This window comes from Parus major, chromosome 5 (genome assembly GCF_001522545.3).
Source record: "Parus major isolate Abel chromosome 5, Parus_major1.1, whole genome shotgun sequence".
Lineage (NCBI taxonomy): Eukaryota > Metazoa > Chordata > Aves > Passeriformes > Paridae > Parus > Parus major.
The window spans coordinates 9,341,676-9,348,713 of NC_031774.1; the positions used below are offsets into that span (position 1 = coordinate 9,341,676).

Below are 7,038 nucleotides of genomic sequence, written 5' to 3' on the forward strand. Positions count from 1 at the left end.
TTTTAACAGCCTAGCGGTGTATTTAAGTACACAGGGCGTTTTGTCACAGTTGTGTAGATGCTTTTTATTTTTTATTATTATTATTTTTTATTCTTTTTCCATTGGAGTAATTGTTTTCCTTTCCCAAATGCTTTTTTTTTTTGTCCATGCTTCTGAACTGATATCAAGAATATTTAAAGCAGATCATTCCTACCAAGTGCCAGAGAGCAGAGTTTATCCAGATTGCTCTGGTTTTTCTAGACTACAATCTAGCATCACCTCAAGTCATGCACTATTTACAACATTCCCTGAAGTTTCATTTTTTTTCAAGTAAATTATTGACATTTAATCTTTGGAGAGCCTCAGTCAGAGTCTTGTTCAGGGAATATTAAGTATGTTTGCTTAATCTGACATGATGAATTGTACATGTCCCCGTTTTCTCTGCCTTCCATAAAATATATTCTAAGGTTGAAAAGAACCTCTTGGAAATGTTTCATAGGGGTTTCTCAGATTGCTTGTTTTTCCAAGTTTTCCAGCAGAGAGCTTGAGATTTTTTTGGTATTTTTTTTTCCACACTTTTTGAAAATGAAAGAGGGAGTTTGGCAGTTTTTGCTGTCGATTTTTGCTTTTTTTTTAATAAAAACTGAAGGAACTTTTAAATCTTTTACTTCCCTCCTTTTTTTTTTTTTTTTCTTCCTTCTCTTAACACAAATGGATTTTTTTATTATTATTACTATTTTCTATTTCTCCACCCAGATATGAGAACAAATCACATTTTTGTTCTGGTTTCGGGCAGTGCTTTCCCTGTCCTGAGCCCTGCGGATGCTCCCCCCATCCTGGAACTGCAGTGTAGGAATAACAGCCTGGCTTTGTAAAAGCCTCCCTGACAGGAGCACTGGGTTTTTCAAGGGCAGCATGCTGGCAAGCTTGTCTGGCTGTTGGTGGCTGGCTTTTTAGCTGCACTGGCTGAGCAGTTGGGGTTCGGAAAGAATGACTAAGACAACTTAAAACGTCCTGCTTTTTAACCCAGGGGGCAATAATACAGAGATATGTAGCATTTTAAGCTCAAATTGTCAAGCCTTGATGCCTAAAATTAAGTATGTGAGTAGGTGGCCTTGCTCTCAGAGGTGCTCAGCACCAGCAGCCCCTGGAGTTTTAGGGGACTCTCAGGGCTGTAAAAATTAGGAAGCCCACCTAGGTATCAAATGCAGGCCTAGGAACCAAACACAATTATTGGATTTAGTCTTCTAAAAATTATCTCCCTTTCTGAATGACCAGAATACCTTAAAATTTGAAGCCACTTACAAAGCAAAAAAAACATTTTTAAATACTGCACCTGCTGTCTGATTAATATTGAAGCTTTCCAAAGAGCCGAGGTAGCCAAACCCTAAGAGTATTTCATCTAGTCTAGATGCCATTTGCAGTAAATAGAGATCTGGAAGGAATTTTCATTTGAAGGAGTCTCATGAAGAAGGGAACATCTGTTTGGACAACAAAACATTTTGTAAGGGCTTGTTGCCCTTTCCCACCTGGCCAGGCCTTTCCTCCCCACACAGAAGAGCTGAATTTTGACGTAAAAGGTGCCACAAGGGAGCTGCCTTATGCAGAAGAGAGCTCTCATTCCTCTTGCCTGCTGCAAGTGCTCCCTGGAGGTGCTGGAAGCTGCTGCTTCTCAGCCTGAGATGGAACTTTGCTCCTCCAGGAGTTTTGTTAGTGCTGCTGCCTGCTTTTCCTTACCCTCGCTGTGTGGGACCCTCGGTAGGGCCAGAGTCACCCAGGATCACCCTAGTCAGGGACCAGCCAGGAGTGAAACCTCTGGAGATCTTCATTCTGGCAGAGCAGTTTGCTGAGGACTTCAGAAGCTGCCTGAGAAGGATGTCACTGCTGCAGGAGGAAGACAAGGCACACACATTCCAGTGCCTCTGAGGGCTCCTTGTTTCAATGGGGATGAATTTTGGCAGCAGCCTGAACAGCCCCAGCAGTATCCTCGGAAAGATGACGGGCTCTTGCTGTCCTGGAGTGGGTTCTGTCTGCATTCCCTGGGGAAGGGGTCTCCAAGGAGAAGATAAAATGCAGTTTTTTACACCTGGGATTTTTTTACACGAGCACATACTGACAGGACAAGGAGGAATGGCTTCAAACAGAAAGAGAATAGGCTTAGATTAGATATTAGGAGAGTAAAAAAGTTACTGTGAGGGTGGTGAGGCGCTGGAAGAGGCTGCCCAGAGAAGCTGGGGGTGCCTCAGCCATGGCAGTGTTCAAGGCCAGGCTGGATGATGCCTGGAGCAGCCTGCTCTAGTGGGAGGTGAGCTTTTAAAAAAAGTCCCACTAGCAGTGGGCTCGGAATTAGAGGATTTTTAAGGTCCCTTCCAACCCAAACCATTTTATGGTCCTATGCTCCCCACCCAGGCCAGCTCACCCTTTCAGCAGTGAGCTGCCACTTGTAACACCTGTGGTTGGTGGCATCCAGGGAAGCACTTAACTGCTTTAAAGAAAATCCCACTTGCATCTGGTGCCAATTTCTCTGGATCTGTGGCTGATCTCCTGCTCACAGAGAGGAGAGCACTTGGGCAGATCTTCCTGTGTTAACCTTCTGCAAAGCTCCACCAGGATGGAAGGATCTCAGAGCTGTCTGCTTTGGAAGCTTTCCTGAGAGGCAGAAATCTCACCTGCTCGGTCCAGCAAGGTCCCTTTTCCTCAGTGAGAAGTGCCTGTGGTCACTGTGGAGGGCTGGATGGATCCTTAGCCCGTGCAAGTGAAGTTTCACCCATAAATGCCATTGCTGCCTTTCAAGACCACCAGTAAAGAATGTCCCCTCAGCCCCTCCAGGGATGTCACACACTCTGATTCTCTTTGCAGCAGGAAAATGCACCTGTTTTAGAGATTTCAGTCTTGATATGCTGAGGTTATTAAAATCTTCCTGAAGTCAGAGAAATTGAATGTGATGAGAACGGGAAGAGAGGCCGAGATGAAGTTGTCCTTGGAGCCAGATCTGAAAGGCAGCTCCTCTTCATGGCATTTCCTCTCGGGCAGAGGCTGAGGAGGCAGAGCAGAGTTTTTTCACTCCAGTGCTGTGTTTCTGTGTCAAATACACCAGCCCAGGGTACCAGGTCATCATTTCCCACCTCTGCACTGACAGGGAGCCAAAGCCACCTCCATCCACTCAGGACAAAAGATGGATTGGAAGTTGTGCATCAACAGAGAGCAAAGGTGTTCACAGCAGGATGTACATCTCTCTTAGGCTTTCAGAGCAGATTTTTTTCCATAGTGCAAGATTAATTAGAGACAAAAAACCCCACATTAAAATGCCTACAGTTCACATCTCTTACATGTTTTTAAATCCATTATTCTACATTCTGCATTTAGGGATAAAAAGAAAATATTGTTGTCAATTATAAAATGCTAAAGATAGCTCTATACTTTTTTAAATGAACAATGATAAAAGCCTTGAAAAATTCCCTTTGATGTGAATGGAGTCTTCAGCATTTTGAAATACAATAAGATGGATTAATTGCTACTCATTAGGCAGCAAGTTGGGACAGCTTTGAATGCGCATTCTCTTCTTGGCATTAGCTATTGCCTGGCTGAAATAGCCAGCTTTTGTATTTACTCCTGTCTTCTCTAATAATAAGCAAATTGGAGATCAGGGCTAGAAACACTGAAGTGCTCTCTATCTTTTGTCCAGAACAATTGTATATTGTCATGATTTGTTTATCTTTTTTGAGCTACAGCTAATTATTGTAAAGGTTATTTGAATCAATACGAGATCTGTGCAGAAATAACATCTGCAAAATTGCTTATTAGGAAGCTATTTTATGTTAGTGTTACTGTAACATCCATTTTGTGAGCAAATTGTTGTTTCTTATGTCTTTTTTTTTTTTTTTTTCCCCTTACATGAAAAGTTTTGCATTTTAAATATTGGTACAGGTTTTAGGCCTTCTTGAATTAATCCTGTTCTGTTGTGTTTACTCTTCCTCATACTGTCTTAGATTTTTTTTTCTCTCCCAAAGTCACCAATAACATGGTATTCAAAGCCCCATTTATCATTCTAGGATAACAGTTTTAATTTTTTTGCTTAAGAACTTGTTTGAACTGATTGATTGAATTATTCTTCTGTTTATGTTGGATTAAAAGAAAGTCAAGCACAAATTCTTTTGTGCTTGTCATGTAGAACTCTTGTTTCATGCGGGGCTTTTATAGATATTAAGATTTATAATTGGATGATACTGGGGAATTATTATTATCGAATTTAACTGTGTATTTTGCATTCCAAAACGAATTGTGGAAAGCAAACCTCAAGGGCCTGATTCATTAAAAGTTGTAGTCTTGCATTATTGCTTAGAGCTCACATCTTCCAAAAAACAGAGTGCAACTGCAGGCAGCTAAAACAGGAGACACATGTTGACCCAGAGGTGATGTTTTAGGGATTTAGTGGAGCTAGAGCAGTTTTGCAGTGACTGTACAGTGAATGCAGCCTGCTGACATGCATTACTGGTGATGTGCATGGTGCAGGAGGCTTGTGGAGGGGAGGGCAGGGAGTGAGTGCAGCCTCCTGTGGCTCCAGCTCATTCCTGGGCAGCAGCAATCCCTCCCAGCTCATCCATTTAGTGGGGTCAAACCAGGTCAGGGCCAGATGGGACCTATCCAAGGAATACCTTCATCTCCAGCAGGATTTAATGATTTGGTAGGAGATGCTGTCCCCCCAGGCTTCTGCTCAACCTCGGCACGAGACTGCAGCACGCTGCCCCAAACTTTCCTTGTCCTACTTCAGTGTAAACCACATGGAGCTGAAAGAAATGACTCCAGCTTTACAAACCAGCACAAGAGAGAGCAAAACAAAACCCTTTCTTGCCTCAGACAAGATAGGAAATCAAAATCTTAGCTCTTTGCAGTCATTAAAAATCCCACAACGTTCCCGTTTTAGAGGAGGGGTGTTAACCCATTTGTCCTGGCCAAATTCCAGCCTGGGTAATTACTGTAATCTGCCTGTGTAAATTACCCCTGCCGTTTTAATTGGATATATTACTTCTCTTGCTGCCTAAACTGTGATGTAATACCATTGTGTGTTATTAATCAGTTACCAAGTTTCATCCCAGAAGCAGCAGTGATAGGTAGAGAGCCTCGCTCCCTCCTGGTTACGAGTGCTCTCTATTACAGCATGAAAAGCCCCAACATATACTTGTTTTTAAGTGGCAGACTAGCTGATATTGCAATCTAAATAAACAGCTTTAAAATGTGGTGATCCCATTCATTTTTGAAGACCACAAAGTCTGCTTGATTATACAAGCACAGGCAACCACCTTGCAGCTCTCCAAAAGTACCTGAACCGAAGGTGCTTTTTTGCCAGTGCAGCTCAGGACCTGTTAAGTATCTGTATTTAACTTTGAATTTGATTTCTGTCGTGTTTGAATGCAAAGCTGCTTTGAGAAAAGCTGACCTTCCCACTGTGCAGATTCCTAGGCCTGCAAAAGGTGAAGCTTCCCGTTGGAGTGTGTTGTCCTGATGTCCCAGATGAGATTTGTCACCACTGGGGGATGTTGGAACACCCCAGAGCTGGCCCTGTTGCAAGGATTGCCTTTCTGAGCTGTCATTCTGAAGGTTTTTTTCCTTTTCCCCATCCTCCTGAAAACGTAATCAGTCAAAGAGGATGAGATGAATGGCCCCACAAAACACAGATCATTCTAGGGTGAAAAGCAGCATTTGGCAAGAAGGAAGGCACATACCATTTCATGTCACAAAAGCAAAGATCTTTTCTCCCTCCAAAAATCCCTGTCACTGTCCTTAAAATTCAGGATCATCAGATTCACCTTAATGGTGACTAAGAGCTCCCCAGGAGATTGTGAAGGAAGTGTAATTCTTCAGACTTTTTCCTAGTTCATCTCTTAGGGTGGGGTTTGCCTGCTGTAGCTGCTGCTGGGTGTCCAGGCTCCTATTTCAGCCCTTGGATGGCAATAACATTACAGAAAGTCATGCATTCAGTTGGTTTCAGTGCCTCACAAGGCAGAGAGAAATCCAGCTTCTCCTGGAGCTGCTCCAACACTAGCAGGGAATTAGCCAGAGACTTTAGAGGATAAAGTGAGGAGAGATGAACAATTTCACAGACATACAACCTCCCCTGGCTCACACAGCTCCCAGGAATGGACTTTAATAGCCCTGACAAAGCTTTTACTTTTAAATCCTCCTTTAGTTTGGGTCCACCTAATAGTGGATCCAGGAGAGTTTGGCACCTTGGCAGGGGCACAGGCATGGCTGGTGGTGGGCAGGAGAGGAGCCTGCAGTGCCCCAGCACGTCAGGAGAATAACAAGGGAGTCACAAAAGCTGCACTCACACGGCTTTGGAGGTTACTAGGACCCAGAGGCACATATTTCTTTTATTCTACACACAGGACACAGATCCCCTGAATGTTGGCTTTTGGTAGGGTTCAGCAGGCTGGGTGAGACTCTCATGGTTTGGCATTTCCAAGCCAGCTCTCCTTACAAAATAAGGCTGAAACAGAGAAGTCTGGTAGGGCTGGATCTCCACTTTGCTTCAGGACATCTCACTTTCGTCTGTTCATGATGGAGGGTCCTCCTTGCTGTGCAAAAGTGTAAGAGGGACCTGGGGAGCTGCATAAACCTCAGCATTCTGTCACTTCTTAGCACCCAGCAAGAACACACATCTTTTAGCCATCCAAAGGCAGCCAGTGAAACATGCCATGCACAAAGCTCCTGTGCACACCCTCCCACCCTGGGGCAGGCAGGGCTGAGAGCCAGGGCTCACCTCCAGCTCTTCACCAGGGAGCTGGTTGTGGTAACACTGGAAAGCTACAAGTTTGGAGAGAGTTTTGAGTTGTGAGAAAGGATTGAGTTTGTCACCACACTAAGGGATGTGTCCCCCCAGCACAGCTGAGCCCAGGGTGCTGGAGATGCCCAGGACACAGAGCAGGGGCTGTCCTGGAGCCCCACACCCTGCAGGTGAACAGGGAATGATCCTGAGCACAGGGAATGATCCTGAGCACAGGGAATGATGCTGAGCACAGGGATGTCCCCCAGCACAGGGAATGATGCTGAGCACAGGGA

At 44.3% G+C, this 7,038-nt stretch overlaps 1 protein-coding gene across 6 annotated transcripts in view; it reads left to right on the top strand.

Annotated features, from left to right (window-relative positions):
* Nucleotides 1-7,038, top strand: part of TEAD1 (TEA domain transcription factor 1) — a 151,963-nt gene that overhangs the window by 112,334 nt on the left and 32,591 nt on the right. The window lies entirely within an intron of this gene.